The following is a 15,172-nucleotide window of genomic DNA, read 5'->3' as shown; positions in this document are numbered from 1 at the left end:
TATCCGGTGAAGTTATTGATCGACAATCCAGCGCCTCTTTCGGCTACAAACAACACTCAACAAGTAGGCCACAAATGCGGCATAAACATCAGTCTATTCTACAGTTTATTCTCAGGTATCTTACTTTCTAAAGCGAAGCTTTTTAAATCGAAGCTTTCTTCCCCTCTACCTTTGACTTTTCCACTGCTGCTGCTGCTACTGCTCACTTTCGCGCCGCGTCGGGAGGTGATTCAGAACATGTATAATGTACATAACAGGGTCGCGGGAGAGGGGTCTATGAGACCTTTCCAAGGAGAATATCCCGTGGCCGTCGCCACAATGCCCTCTGGAACTCCCTGTCAATATGCCCTGGCCGTCCACGCAATGCCCTCTGGATAGGTGCAATTACGCATGAGCCTTCCGCAGAAGCACTGCAGAAGATGAAGCGCTTGCCTTTGTACTCACGCTCAACAGCCCAGAGGGGAGATAGAATGGTAGAAAGGGGAGCCAGAGAATGCGTAAACTCAATGCCGGCACGAAATGGGTGCATAACAGCCTTGTCACTATTCGCGGGAGTATGGAAAGGCGATTGCAGAAAGCATGCCTCTTGTGCGGTCTCTTCAATAATAGAAACGCTACTGCTAGACATTGCAACAGTTGAGAACAACCCCCCCCCCCCCCCCCCCACACACACACACACAAAAATCCTTCGAAGTGCGGTACGGCACGTTTCCGCTATTTCTGAAAAATAAACGCCGTGCAAGTTTGCCTATGCGGACAACGGACGCGTAGCGTGTACACGCAAAGCCACATTAAAGCACCGCAGCGTCAAGACGACAATGCTCAAGCGGCCGTCCAGCGCAGTCACGATGCGATGCCCTGTGCGAGGTAATGACAGTGCAATCGTCCTCGCAGGCTACGAACAATGGCGCGCAACAAAGCATCGAGCAAACACGTCTCGCTGTATGTTCTATGTATACGGCGGAAATTAGCCCTTGTTGGTGCATAGTCTCCTGTACTGTGCAGTTCAGAATAACCATGCGAAACGCAATACGAAGAGCTGTGTACTACATACACAAACAAAAGGGGTGCACGCAAGTTAACGTTTAACATCAAATCACGACTGCCGTATGCCGTCCACATCGCCACCAAATGTCGTCAGTGAATGCAAACAGCACAGAAAGCTTCGCTTACGTCGATTCCCGCAGTGCGTGGAATCTGCGTAATTTTCTTCTTTGTACTAAATGCACAATTTGCGAAGGCGCTCAGTGCAGTTCCATTAAATTTACCTTAAGTAAAAGGTCTACAATATATTCAAACCTTTATCATTTTTAGTGGCATTAGCATTAATTTAGCCAATTTGTTCGTTTGTACCTAACCTCTTTCACCCAGTCACCCAAGTTGTCTACTAGTTTAGGCGACTATAGGTATGCGCTGGCTGCTGCCTTGCCGAGTAGACGACATGGGCCACTGATAGATTGTGTTGCCTAATAGGCCACTTGCTGCTGATTGGCCTAGCAGACAACATGGGTCACTGGGCATAGGGCCCAGCGACTTCGGCGCAGCGTCTGTGACATCTGTACGCGCCAATATTTGGTCACTCCCGCAGAAGAGATTTGCCTAGGTGACGCAAGTGGTATGTAGCCTTAAATATCTTAAAGCAATAGCACTCCATCTGCAAGTGACACCTCCGTGTCGAGCACGGCCGATTGATGCGTAGCCATTGCAGTGATGCTGAAGCCAGGATACTAGGGATATAGCGGGGGTCGAAGTTTAAACTAAGGTGCAACGATGGCAACAAGATTTACTCTGTCGTGGTATCATTCGGCATTATAGTTGGCAGCGAGATTGCCACTGCGTGTTTCAGCTGATCAGCCCAGAAGGTTTCGTGATTCGTGGATGGCATGGGAATACAATAATCATCATGACAATCATCTTAACTTATAAATATTATTCATTTCTAATTACGCAACCATCATAAGAAATATTGCTAATCGTATTGAGGTCGCCAATCATCTGCAAATAATAAATGCGCCGCCATTTTTTTTTCTTACTTCACGTGCACAAAGACTGTCTCGATTTATCTGATTCGCAGTAACAATACCCGCACATGAGCCAATATTAAAATTCATTCAGAGCTGGCACGAAAGCAGAAAATACATTCACCGTTATGTTGGAAAATTTAGATAACATAACGCCTCTTGATATCCCGAAACGTCCCCTACAGCCTAACTCAGAGGACAAAGCGTCACAAGAGCGGCTGACCACGTGGATGGCGCAGTTGAGCAGTTCCCGCTACCATGGACTGGAAGCGCTAACCACCAAATTTGAAGATATGGTCGTCAGTTGCTCGTACGGTCGCAGGAACTGCACTAATAGCAGGTAACTAATATACGTCATTATACGCCATTTCAACGGCTGTATGTACAGCGAGTGTGCCGCTCGTGTATTCGCGCAGATCATTTCGCTACTGAAACACTGTGTGCCTTCTGTCAATTTATTCTTTTTCTGTGATGGCACCATTCTCTCATCTTGTTGCAATGACGAGAAACCTCTAGCTAAAGCAAGTGTTTCCTTTCGCGTAACCCGTACGTCCTTACCGAGAATACAGTTATAGATTAAAACATAAGGTGAAGAACTCCAAGAAGGTCCTATAAAAGTTCTCGGGCGGCTCTCAAAGTAGCACATACAGAATTGTAAGAAACAAATGTTGCCCCCATTGTTCTTTTCTTCTCTCTCTCTCTCTCTCTCTCTCTATATATATATATATATATATATATATATATATATTATTTGGTGGACTTGCCACGAGACATACGTACAACAAAAAAAGCAATATGCGTCAAATGCCTGCAGTCCTGTTTCATGTAGGTAGTGTAGCAACGAATTCCCGCATGTGTTTGTTGTGCAACAGATAAGGTCATCTGCAGTTTGGCCTCCCTAAGCATCTTGTGCCTAATGTCCTTAGCGACAGGGCGCAACCACAAATGATGATGGCTCTCCGTCGCGGACACAGGTGCCGGGCACTTAGGACACGTTGCAGGGTTGTCACTTGCAGATCCCCAGGTGCATGTGCGGACAATCTTCCGCCACCCGGGAAAGGTAGCGGGGAAGGAAGCAGACACATGGTGGTATGAATAGACAGACATAACGTGAGTTATTAAAAAAAATACTCACGAACACATGATGACGAGCATTTGACGTTGACGCTCTTAAATCGGCGACGCGACAAAGCTTTGTACAGTTCCCGGCCACGGCGGCCGCATTTCGATGGGGGCGAAATGCAAAACCACCAATGTACTTAAATTTAGGTGCACGCTAAAGAACCCCAGGTGGTCAACATTAATCCGGAATCACCCCACTATGGCGTGCGTCATAATCAGATCGTGCTTTTGGCACGTAAGACTCCCATAATTTAAAGATATATACTACGATGAGCAAACTTCGGGTGAACACGCGAGCGCGTGACCGCGCTATCGGGAGCGCCAGTGCAGCCAGCACGGTCGCGCATCGAAGCAAACCTGCGCATGCGCAGTAAGTTGTGGCTCCGTGTCGTCTGCTAGATTGTCCAGGCAAGGTCTTGGTTCAGGCGCGCTCAAGTTGCAAGCGCTGAATCGAACGGGGCTCGCAGCAGTGTCGCACGAGCAGAGTCGTAGCTGCGTAGATCGCGAGTCGCAGGTAACGGCTGGCGGATGCCCCACCCTAAGGCGAATGAACTGCACCGACCCCAGCAAACTGCCATCTCTTGACGGAAAGAGATTTTACTCCTTTCGTGAACTGCTGGAGGTAACGAAGTTCATTAAGGCTCAAGTTGGTGAAACCGCTTCTTGCACGTTGTACCCAAACTCAAGGTTGGCTTCCAGCGACAACTATTTACTTGAAGGTAACACAGGCTTGGCGAGGCCAAAACATATAGCAGACGACACGAGGCCACGCCTTCATGCATGACTGCGCATGCATAGGCTTGCTTTGATGCACGGCCACGTGCTCGCGTGTTCACCCTAGCTGTGCCCGTCGCTGTACGACAGTACTTGTGGCGTAGACCGAGAGATCGATATGATGTTTGCAGTGTACATTTCAAACTACCGCCACCTCTGGTTTGCTTGATCGCCAATGGGGTGCTTCGCCGCGAGTACTGAGTATTAACTTAGCACTAACTTATGCCGTTGTCCTTTGGCGCTTTCACCCATGCGCGCAGGTTCTTCACTCCAATTTTCATGAACCGCTACGGCAATTGCCTGTGCTTCCACTGCAACGGCAGCCGCGAAGACGACGATTTCTACGCGTACGACAGCACATCCAGCCCCGAGAATGGTGAGTGAAATTTGACAAAATACGCATGGCCTTGTCGCTGAGAATGTGTACATTGTGCGACGTAGGACAGTGTGATGGTGAACACGGGCGACAGGTGATGTATATCTGGGTTATATGCTGCCATGGAGTTACTGTATATGGCTCCCTTTAGGGAGTCCGAGTTGCGCCATTGTTTTCCGCTCACCGCTCGCGCCGTCTCCAGTGGTTCTGGCGCCGCAATTCGCCGGGCACCATCAGGTGGTCAAAACAGGCTCCACTGCGTTGCGGGAAAGCCAATACTTCGCAGGCGATGCCAACACTCCGCAGGCCCCGGTCGATCAATGGCAGTTCACATCGGCACTGTTATTATTCTTGCTGCTTCTTTCTCAATGCTACTGGGCGAAAGAAGTGTTCAAAGCAAATGTTCCCACATTTAAATTGCGTAAGAAATGTCATACAACGCAATGACAGCTCTTGCAGTATGACGTAGTGTAGCGTGCCGAACAGTGCAACCACAGCGAAAATTGTAAACCCTTCTTCGCGGTGCCGCGAGCCAAGTCTGCTATAGGCCGCCGACTCCAGTGGCTGCTGCCTATGGGCAGTGACAGCGTAAACTTCAGGCTCGTAAACATGAGGTTAGCGATTCACTTCTAATCGCAACATAATAAAGAATGTAAAAAAGCGGGGAGAAAAGTGCTGCAGACAGTACCGCGTGTATCGCGGCTCCTACGCGTGCGGGCATTGGCCTTACCGCTTAACATAGAAGCCCAATATGGTGGACCCTGGTGCACCATTGTACCTCTGGCTCCCTAAAGGCATAGAGCTTCCTACAATTACTAGAGGGAACTCTGGCGCTGTGATCGTTCAGCCACCATGGGAATGATGGGTAGAACGTGGATTTGTCTGATCTTCGTGCTTAGGGCTTGAGACATTCTTGTGGCTTTGTTTATTACGCTTTATCTGTGCCTAAATTGGGCTAAATATCGAAGCAATTTATACTTTTTTTATTGCAGGAGGTAATAAGCCTCTGCAAACACGTATAATCGCTGCTAATTGCAGTGGGTCCGCTTGTCCATGCGTCCGTGCCATATTGGTTTCAATACCGGGCTTCGGTTGTAGAGGTGTTGCGTTCGAATCCTGCCGTCGGAAAATTTAACTAATGTTCGTGTAACTATTTAAAACGCAGAAATTTCTTTAAAAGGTAACTTTGTAAAGTCACAAAGCCATTTAAAGCCAGAAGGACGAACTTTAGGCAAATCCATGCATGCACTTCCCATCATTCCCATGCTGGCTGAACTGCCCGGCTTGCCACTCCAGTAGACACTAGCGCCTCAGTTCCCTCTATTAATTGTATGAAACTCTAAGCCTAAAGGGAACCGTTACAGTAACTCTATGCTGCCAACAAAAGATGGAGCCACCGACGAATGCATGTATGCGGGGTGATCATTTTCAAGTTGTGAGGAATCTTAAAACATCACCTGTTGCAGACAACATAAGTGTACTCATTAAGTTGGATTGAGATAAATATTCAGAGAGGCGGACATATTCGCAGGAGAAATTAACACACATATCGAACTAATTAACACAAGATCACTAACTTCTTAGTTAATTATTTTACGGTACACATTGCAATTTACGAATTGTAGTCGGTGAGTTTGGAAAGCTTATCAACTTGGGATTAATTTTCAGAATGACAACACTTTGGAGATATGCACCATCAAACTTGCCGTAAAAATGTACTGTTGTTCTACTTACATCTCTAGCAAAGCGCTCTTTTTATGCCTTGAAGCACAAAAGTAACTGGAACGCCGAAGTATTTCGTCACACGCTTTGCGAAATGATACCTCAAAACTCGTGTTATCCTGGAGATTGATTTCAAGTGGATATGTCTTGCAAGCTCACCGGCTACAATTCGCAAATGCAATATGTACCGTAAAGTAAATAATTAAGAAATTGATTAGTGATTTTTGTTAATTGGTTGAATATTTATTTCGGTTTCTCGTGCTAGTAATGTCCGCTTGCTTTGAAAAATCTAGCTCAAGGACAAGAATTGTGCCATCTGCCCCAGGTTACTTTTAAAAATTCCTTAAAACATACAACTGATCACCCCGTGTACACGGGTGGCTGGAAATAAAGGCGTCTTTTGGTTTGTGACTGGGAGAAAATGTGCAACGCGTGACACAACGGACAGCTTAATAGTCAAGGAAATTGTGCATCTGCCCCAGGTTACTTTTAAAATTCCTTAAAACATACAACTGATCACCCCGTGTACACGGGTGGCTGGAAATAAAGGCGTCTTTTGGTTTGTGACTGGGAGAAAATGTGCAACGCGTGACACAACGGACAGCTTTCACTGAAGAAACTAAGCACCTGACGATGGCTTTACAAATTTTCCACGACGTCCGATTCGTTATCGCATTGCGTAGTTTTTATCATCAGTTTTAGTAGAAATTAACTAAGGAGACTAACTTATGTTGTTCGAATTTAACTGTATCTGTGATTACCAAACAAAATTTCTTAAATTTTCTGCCAGTTCCTTCATCTTCTTGAAGGAGACTTCGCAATTCTCAACCATGCATCATTACTGTCATTTAGCGTCGTTACTGTCATTTATGTCATGGCAACGTCACGACAGTCTGTCATTGACTGCAAGAATCATTCACGTTTTTTTTTTGTCGAATTTCTCCAGCGTTACCACGAAATAAGCCTTATTATCAACTTTTTCCGATGGTCTCAAGTGGCTTTGACTTTGGCCGACACTATTTCGCCCCGGTGAGCCAATATAGATCCTTACGCTAGTATATAACTGGTCTTAGTTGTGCCCCGCCAATGTGTTACTTTCAATTAAAATTTGACCTTGACTCTGTCTCTCCCAGCCACGCCATTCTAAACCTCGCATTTTTTTTTCATCCTTTAGTGTGCGAGATGGCTGACAAACGCTTTATCGGGCCCATGTCACTGCTTGCCTTCATGCCAATCTGTGTCACTAAAGTACATAATGGTCAACCAGTTGTGTAGCGGGTTCTAGCTCACGCTACGCTAAGTGACCGAGACGTAATGTGGAAATAAACACTTTGTATAGGAAGCGCATTTGATTTGAGTGGTAGCTGCCCAAACGCACATGGAACTACAGCCCCCTCTCCTCGCGACAGTTGATAGAACATGTAATACGTCACGCTTATGTGGCACATTTACGACGCAAATATAGCGGCCACGAATCGCCGAACAGATGTACCGCAAGGGCGCGACTCCTGATTATATGGTTTTGTGGTGACACGTCACGTAAGTCCAGAAACCAAACCGCTTATATTTCATTGTTAGCACGTGTGTTCTTTGCTTTTATTATTATTCATTTATTTCGGGCGAAGTCAAGCTTCGTCGCTCGTGACCGAGCAGGCCCCAATTCCCGGTGCAGGCCTCGTGTTGGTGCTTGACGTGCAGCCGGACCAGTATCTCCCCACGTCCACCGAGATGGGCTTCTTCGTCATGGTACATGGTCACGAGTACAGCCCAGATCCCTGCAGCGACGGAGACTTTGTCGAGCCCGGCTATGCCACATACATCGGCATTCACTTGGTACTACTATCTCTTTCTTTCTCTTTCTATCTATCTATATAGTATCTATATATCTATCTATCTAATTTTAGCAGTGTCAGTGTGAAGGGTTCATCCACCCTTCGCCTTGTCCATCTTTCGTTGTTTCGATTTTGCGTGCACGCAAAGCGCCTTTCAAAAGAGCCTCGCAGACAATGTAGAGAGGTAACGAGGCACGGTTTTACAGGTAGTGAGTAGACCCAGTGTATGTACTTGTCAATAGTGTGTTTGCAAAATCTACGAGCGTGTGCTTAACGAGGTTGCAAGGAATCTTGGATTGCATAGGAGAATACTTGCAGGCATCTATACGAGTCTAAATTCCTGCTAAAACCTGCTATTTTTCCAACTTTCATCCGTTACACTTGAAGTGGGTGACTTCCTTATGTTATTTGGGAGCAGATGTTTATTTCTTTCGTTTGTATCTCTTGTCCCTGAAACCAAATAGAGTACTGTAAGTTTAACACCCTCCTCCAACCCCCATGGTATGAAGATGCTTTTTGCTTAATATTTTCGTTACTGAAGCACCACATCATTCTAGAATGGCCAGAGTCTGAACGCAGGTTCTGTGGGAATGCCTTCGAGGTAATTAGAACGCAAGATCAAGAAACGCCCCCGTATTCAGAAATGCTACTTAACTTGTACCCGTGGTCATGTCCGGCACAATATAACACCTGACGAGAATATGCCGAAGGGAACGCAATGACCATCTTAGGCACGTTCCCGTCAGCTGTGGCTGACTTGACCAAGTCAAGTAGTTGCTTCAAGCTAAGGCGTATTTCTGAATATAGCGGTAAGTGAATACCTGTAATAAATAATCCGCCAAATACAGCAAATTATTAGTTATACCGAACATGAATAAACATGTTGAGTGTGGAGCCGCCGCAGGAAGCGGCAAAACCTGACTAACCTTATTTCTCTCGGCGTTCGTCTTGTCGCAACACAATAGGACAGAGCCGCGAGCGTCGGCGACGCGACTGCTCAAATAGAAACAAAAAAAATAATTTAAAGACCTCCTTGGAATTTACCGCTGCCGTACTTCTGTACAGGTCTTGTTTCCCAATGCACATTAAAAGAGAGAAACTGTTGAAAATGGTGCAAAATAGGTTCGAATAGTTCGGAATAGTTCGAAACTGAAAGGAATATACGTATGTAAGAGCCACTGAGATCAAAATTGGTGAAAATGGGAGGAGCATTATTGCTGATCTGCTTGCGGTGTTAAAAGTGTGTGGCTGAAGTACGGCCTTCACTGAAATTTCGATAGGTGCTCGGAAGAGTTATATACGGGCAATATTCCAATGGGTGAATAATATAGAACAAAGTTTTAATGCGTGTGTTTGATTTACAGACAACTGAAATTTTTAATGCAGCAGCTTGAAAAGCAAAAATCACCGCATATCCACGTAGTGAATGATGATGAGTGGGCGAAGCACCGGGGGATCATTCGGTTAACCGTGAATCCCCCGACCCCGGCAAGCGGACCCAGAGGCGGCTAGAGCGCGGGAAGCGGCGGCAAAACGCCGGAAGCGTTCTCTACCTGAAGTTGGTGGCGCCGAGGCTCCGTTCAAGCGCGAGCTTCGCGACCCCTCAGCTCCGGGTCCGCTTGCCGGCGTTGCCGTTTTGCGGCAGCTACCCGCGGCCTAGACTCCGGGTCCGCTTGTTGTCTGCGTCACCATGCTGCAGCAGCTTTGCGAGCCCTCTACTCCGCTTGCAGTTGAGCCGTCACTCTCGCCTTTTCATCCATAGCGGGCGCGCCGTTATCTGAAGCGACCGTTATCATCCATGGCTGAAGAGAGAAAGAGAGCGCGCGTCGGGAACGAACGCCCTTGTGCACCGCACCGCCCCTAGCGGACTCCATGCAAACCAGAGCTACGGACGAGACAGAAAGAGAGCGCGCGTCGGGAACGAACGCCATAGTGCACCGCAGCGCCCTCAGCGGTCTCCATGCAAACCAGAGCTACGGACGACGGACGACGAGGGAGGGACAAGGCTCGGCCCTAAGGTGCTTCGCCCCTAAAAAGCAGCTTTGTTGGAAATAGGGTTGTGATACTGCAAGGTCACACTAGCCTACTCTCTTTTTATGGCGTGCGTCTGTTTACTTTATATTAAAGAGGCTTCAATTCAAAGTATTTCTGACAGCATCTTGCCATTTGGTGGAGGTAAGGAGTGCCAAATTAATTCGCAGAAAGAATGATGAAGCATCCTTTGATGGTGCTCATGGAACACGCTTGCTGGTTGTTGTTGTTTTTTTTTTGCCTCAGACCAAACGATTGGCGCTTCCCGAGCCTTACGAGCACCCCTGCCAAAGTGACTGGCCACCACACCTGGAAAAGCTGATCTTGAACGGCTCCACCTATACGAAAGAGGTTTGCCACGCACATTATACCAGCATTATGAAACAGCCCTGAAAGAAGCAAGATACTTGCTAATGAAGAGCCACTATTTCTCCCCCAACCTCTGCCACTGCCTTTTCATTTTCAGTGCACGTTAGAGACAAAAAAAGGGACGGAATTCAGAGTTTTTCTCTGGTTAGTGCGTTTGCGATTGACCGCCCGTTTTCATTAATAATACATCCGACATAATGATTGCTGGCATGGGTCCTTACGAGCAATTCTACCACATGAACACTTTCCTGAATACTAGCCAAAGACATTAGGCGTGTAATTAGAAGAAAAATTCTAGCTATTACAGCCCTGGCTTGTAAACACATAACCACGTCTCTATAAGCATCGTTATTTACGAAATTTAAAGCCTTTCTTGTATTTAAAAACTAATGTCTCGGGTACTCAGCCAGGGAGCGCGCGCGCGTGTGTGTGTGCGTGCGTGCGTGCGTGCGTGCGTGCGTGCGTGCGTGCGTGCGTGCGTGCGTGCGTGCGTGCGTGCCAACTGCAACAATTACGTTTTCTGAGTCTAAGCTCACCAAAACCTGTTTTACAGCAGCTCAAGAACGATAGGCCTAACAAAGTCTGGTCGAGCGATCACACGACTGTAAGCAAAATAACTAGTATGACAAAAGCTTATCTACCAAAGACAGCTCACAAAATCGCTATATAATTTCATATTTCTGAATTTCTTGTTGCCAATTTCAGGACTGCCTCAGTATATGCCTGCAAAACATGCTCCGGGAACGTTGCAAGTGCGAGTCAAGCGACACAACAAACATTTATCAGTCGCCAGACGAATATGCATATCCAATTTGCGAATGTAAGAACGCATTTGTATCCTTCTTGTGTTTGGCCTTTCTATGCATGCGCACCATAGTGTATTTTTCTTTCTTCCTTCCTTTCTTCTTTCTTTCTTTCTTTCTGCCTTTCTCTCTTTTTATCCTTTCTTCCTTTCTTTTCATTTTTTTCCTTTTTTTTCTATATACTGCTAACAGCGTAAATTCATAGCGCGCACGTACTACGGCGACGTGAAATTTATTCGCAATCAGAGGCACTTCGTTCTTGTTTCGTCATTACACTTTTAATGGCGAACATACCAGATAAGCTGTAGCACGCAAGTAGCTTGCGAGGATAAATCACTTGGTGAAGTGTAGAATTTAACTTGCATTCTGCACCTAATCTAACAGGCTGTTTCTTCATATTGTTTATTTCTCCCTATTTACAAGCTGACTATGAGAACGACGCTTGCGTGGCGAGCACACGGGCCATCATGGACCTTTCAACGACTGAAACGTCATGCAAATGTCATCCGACTTGCACGTACGACTCTCGTATTCGCATCTTCTCTGCTTCCTGCTATATGACTTGTGTTCTTGCAAATCAAGCTAAAAAGCAACGATAATCAAATGCACCAAGCTGGATATGGCACCTTATCCGTGTGCTAGTTGCAAAGCACGTGTCAATACTTCAGGTTTGCGGGAGAGGCAGTAAAAGCTACTCACTTGCTAATTGTCTTAGTCAATAAGTGCACAAAATAATGCACCCATCTCCGTAGCACCGGCGTTAATTCTCTTGGGCAACGCCATATTGTCTGTGGTGCGTGCAGGCGGCGACATATACAGGTGCCTAATCTTTGTGCTGCACATAAAACTACATCAATGTAGATTCGCTTCAGGCCATTGGTTCTTCGGTACAATGTCTTTAGCACTAGAAATGTGTACCGGGTATTTTTACCACACTGTCATTTAAAGAGCACAATAAACAAGGAATTGTGACTCACAGAAGCACTTTTTTTTTTGCACTCACGCATTCACCACGCTGCAATGACCATTGTCATCTCCAGATTGGCGTAGATGGTGATTGTTGCTTTTTGTACAGTTATACGTGGTCTTATGGCAGTGACACAGTTACACAGTCAATTACTCACAGGGGACACTGATCATGAGAAAGAAATTTACATAAGAGTAAAATTAGGTTGGAGTGCATGCGGCAGGCATTACCAAATCCTGACTGGGAGCTTACCCCTGTCGTTGAAAAGAAAAGTGTACCATCATTGCATTCTACCGGTGCTAACATATGGGGCAGAAACTTGGAGGTCAACAAAGAAGCTCGAGAACAAGTTAAGGACCGCACAAAGAGCGATGGAACGAAAAATCTTAGGAGTATACGTTAAGAGACAGGAAGAGAGCGGTGTGGATCAGAGAACAAACGGGGATAGCCGATATTCTAGTTGACATTAAGCGGAAGAAATGGAGCTGGGCAGGCCATGTAATGCGTAGGATGGATAACCGGTGGACCATTAGGGTTACAGAATGGATACCAAGAGAAGGTAAGTGCATGTCGAGGACGGCAGAAAACTAGGTGGGGTGATGAAGTTAGGAAATTTGTTGACGCTAATTGGAATCCGCTAGCGCAAAACCGGGGTAATTGGAGATCGCAGGGAGAGGCCTTCGTCCTGCAGTGGAGATAAATATAGGATGATGATGATGATGATGATGATGATGATGATGATGATGATGATGATGATGATGATGATGATAGCAGTAACATGACTTTCATGATCAAACAGCAGGCTGTGTTATTATGCGGCTCCAGCACGTTGACCTGCCGCTGCCACCCTGATCAACGAAGAGTCTTGTGAGCACGTCTTGCGCCAAGGTACAAAACTGATATCATAGCCCCTCTACTGCAGTAAGTTAATCAATGTTTTTGCATATGAACCGTACAACTCCTTGACGAGTTGTGAGAGTGGTTCGCGTAATTAATGCAGTAGCCAGAGCATGTGATCAATTTCCAAGCAAGCGCAATAAAATACAGCAGCGATGCCATAGCAATCTCGATACCTAGACGCTGCAGTAAGTAACGCGGCCGTACAAACACAGCGTTTATGAAACAAATGGTGATCACTTAATTTTCACTTAGGACGTCGAAAAAGGTGTCTTTTTGATGCCATCTAAAAGATCCACAACTTTTTTATGCTCATTGCGTTTAGATTTGGTGAGCACGAGAGTTTATTGAAAGTGTAAATTTATTTGAAAGAGCTCATCGTGATTCGTTATCCTAGCATGAATTCTAATTCGTGCATACGACCAACAAGCGTTTGGGGGCAAGTTGCGATACTGCAATTTTATGGCTGAACAGCGCATGAGCTTGTGGAGCAATTCGAACACCAGTAAGTTTTATATGAGTGCTGGACGGCCTGTTTTGCTGGTGAAACATTTGGAAATAAATATGTAAATCGATCGGACGTCTTTGAAAGGAAAGAGTGATGTGATGCGAAATGTTTTAGGCGACTTGTATTACAGGAAGTACGGCTGGAGCATAAGTTCGTTTGTAGAAACCGATAGCGTGAATTCGCTGGAAATGAACACAGCCATGATGTAGCGTAGAGAGGCAAAACACGGCATAGTTCCCGGGCTATTATTGACATGACCTCCAATATACTTGTGAAGGTTAGATCTGTGCGCTGATATCACACTCGATTACTGTCTAACGTTAGATTAATATCTCCAGCGGCATAGACGCAGTGTAACGCTCAGTCGCTTTGGCTAAAGATTTGTGCTTGAAATGAAGGAGCGTGTTACTGAAGAATGTCATGTGATCGCTTTCGTATATGTTTGGAGCTAATGTGCACCTGCTCGCTCCCTTATTTCACTCTGGGTTCATTGTATATATATTTTCATATCAACTAATGATCAATCAGTCAGTCAGTCAATCAATCATTTATCGTGCCCAGGAACAACCACGATGATAAAGTGCTGGCGCACGCATACATTAAAAATACGGCAAGGGAATATAAGTAAAAAGAAACAATGAATAAAAGAACAATCTTAAAAAGAAAATACATACAACACGGTGCAAGGTGAATACAAAAGAAAAAGGACGAGAAGGGCAGTTGAAGAATATGTGTAACTATGACACAACAACGCAAAGCTCGGACAAGAACAACGACAGTGAGTTATGAAAAATATCAAGATCATGAAAACAAACCTTATAAAGCATCTGTGTTCTGTGGTTGAGTTTTGGTGATGACAGGATGGAACATGGAAAGGTCTATGTTCTCTCGTGATCTTGCATGGAATACGAAACATGATACAACTGAGAAGTTCGAGGCAGGTGACGGCACCGTGAAGGAGTTTGAAAAGAAACAGGTCAGCGCGATCATGTCGGCAATCAGATAAGGGTACATTAAGGGCAATGACAATAATCCAACAGTGCTAGAACAAGGTCCCGTGTCCGTGTTAGCAAAGCGGTGATGATATGTGCTATATGTGATGATATGTGCATTATAGATCGGGACCCGATCTATAATGTTGGATCTAGAAATGCCATTCCAGATGACCGACGCGTATTCGAGTTGGGGAAGACATATTTTTGAGTACAGCTTGCGGAATGGTGTAGGAGAATTGAATTCTCTCGATAGTCTGCAAACAGAGCCAAGAGAGCGCCTACTCCGCATTGCAACGCGTTTGGTGTGAGCTGAAAAGTGTAAGGTTGTATCAAAAAGTACACCGAGACCATTGATATGACAGATCTTGCACAATGTTACAGAATCTAGAAAATAAGAAAAAGAAATGCTTGCTGTTTTGCAGGTCTTAGCAGCATTCAAGGTGAGGTTATTATCTGTACACCATTTAGAAAAAGAAAACAAGTCAGTATGCAGGATGCGACAGTCATCAACAGTATAAATAGCCTTTAAATGTTGAAGTAATCGGCATATAGAAGTAATGAAAACTTCCGAATAGCGGAAAGAACGCCGTTAATCAAATTTCTTTAAATTGTGGTTCTAATACTGATCCTTGAGGGACGCCGCTAGTTGATATAATAATAATAATAATAATAATAATAATAATAATAATAATAATAATAATAATAATAATAATAATAATAATAATAATAATAATAATAATAATCTGTATTTAGAA

The sequence above is a fragment of the Dermacentor silvarum genome, chromosome 4 (genome assembly GCF_013339745.2).
Source record: "Dermacentor silvarum isolate Dsil-2018 chromosome 4, BIME_Dsil_1.4, whole genome shotgun sequence".
Taxonomy (NCBI): domain Eukaryota; kingdom Metazoa; phylum Arthropoda; class Arachnida; order Ixodida; family Ixodidae; genus Dermacentor; species Dermacentor silvarum.
The sequence above is the reverse complement of the archived record's forward strand: the minus strand, read 5'-3'. Positions refer to the sequence as shown.